Here is a 1,998-nt window from a genome sequence, read left to right as displayed (position 1 = left end):
TGTATCTCAGCCAAATATTGTCCTACCTAACAAACCAAACATCAATAAAAAGTTTATTGATTCAGCTTTCAGATAATGTACACATCTTAATTTCACAAATTGACCCTTATTTATTGTGGTCCAGGGTCACAAATGGCATTTTCTTGTAAAACATAATCCGCTAATTTTTATTACAACTTCGAATATTAATTTCTAATTTAAAGTCTACACTTTAGAACTTTACAAGGTTTCATAGATGTTTAACCCCATAGCAAATTGTCAAGTATTTGCGTTCCGTTCATATTTGCACAAAACGCAAATAAGAGCGGACGTGACGCTTCAGAAGCAAAACATCTTAAGCGCACTTCTTATAACGGACGCGTTCTTGACGCGTCGCGTTGTACTCAGTGCTGACCTTGGGTTGATAACGTACAGAAACGCGTTCTTACCCCTCAGCACAGATAATCTATGGTCCTTCGCCGATTATTCCTGTCGTTTCCAGAAACTCCTGAGGTAAATCTTTAGGGCTCCATCTCAATCTGTTTTCTCACAGCTGTGAACTTTGCTCCAAACACGGCGGGTAGCCAAGGCTACCTTGCTGATACAGACAAAAGTGTAAAAACAAAAAATAAAGGTCTGTAAAAATAAAAAGCCTGGAACGATGCAACAGGTGCGCTTGAGCGAGAGTGACAGGTGATTCGCGCTCGTAACTCTACCTGCAGTCCGAAAGGGGGCGGAGCCTGCATATGAACGCATGCACTTTTAATGCAGTCTTTCTGGAACATATACAAAACATTTTAGTCATGGGCTTTTTAAACAGCTTCGCCCTGTAGCTTAAAAAAATAACAATAACTCATTATAACTCAGCTTATACACAGTATGAAAGGAATTTTTTAATTAAATTCTCCGTAAAATGATGCTTTTTGGATACTTTTTTTGTATTTATTGCATTGAGATTACTTACTAATATCAGAATACAAAAAATGTAAAAATGCATAAAACAGCAAAGAATATAAAGAAATTATACACATTATACATTATAAATTATCGATTTTCTTTTTTAATGCCAAAAATAATTTAGGATATTAAGTAAAGATCGTGTTCCATAGATATTTTGCAAATTTCCTACTGTAAATATATCAAAACTTAATTTGTTTAGTAATATGCGTTGTGAATAACTTAATTTGAAGGCGATATTCTCAATATATATATGTACACACACACACTATATTGCCAAAAGTATTGGCACACCCCCTTCTAATGAACAGGTTTGACTACTTTTGTCATTTCCATAAGTACAAATGTTAAAGTTTAAGCATATAATGATAATCTAGGGAATTGTTTGCGTCCAATTGTATAGCAACAGTTTGGACAGGGCCCTTTTCTATTCTAACCTGACAATACCTCTGTGTATAAGGCAAGGTTTATAGACAAATGAATGATTCATTCAGTGTGGAATAACTTGACTGGTCTGCATAAAGCCAAGTCCTAATCTCAGATGAACACCTCTGGTGTGACTTTAAATGCTGACCTTGAGCCAAAAACTTAACAAACACCAATGACTTGTACATACAGTACATGGGGCAAAAGTATTGGGACACCACCTTCTTTAGAACAGAAAAAGGCACTTCCAAACCTGTGGCAACAAATATAGAACAATAATTATTGCATTTAAAAATTGTATTTCCATCTCTGTTGCAAACGTTTTAGAAATGAGTCATTGGTGTTTGGTGATGAGTTTTTGGCTCAAGGTATGCATTTAAAATCACACCAGAGGTGTTCATCTGGGATTAGGACTTGGCTTTATACAGACCAGTCAAGTTCTTCCACACTGACTGAATCAACCATTTCTCTATGAACAATGCCTTATACACAGAGGCATTGTCATGTTAGAATAGAAAAGGGCCCTGTCCAAACTGTTGCTATAAAATTAGAAGCACACATTCCCTAGAATATCATTAAATGCTTAAACTTTAAGATTTGTACTCATGGAAATGACTAAAGTAGTCAAACCTGTTC

The sequence above is a fragment of the Garra rufa genome, chromosome 25 (assembly GCF_049309525.1).
Source record: "Garra rufa chromosome 25, GarRuf1.0, whole genome shotgun sequence".
Classification (NCBI taxonomy): domain Eukaryota; kingdom Metazoa; phylum Chordata; class Actinopteri; order Cypriniformes; family Cyprinidae; genus Garra; species Garra rufa.
Note: the sequence above shows the minus strand (reverse complement) of the source record.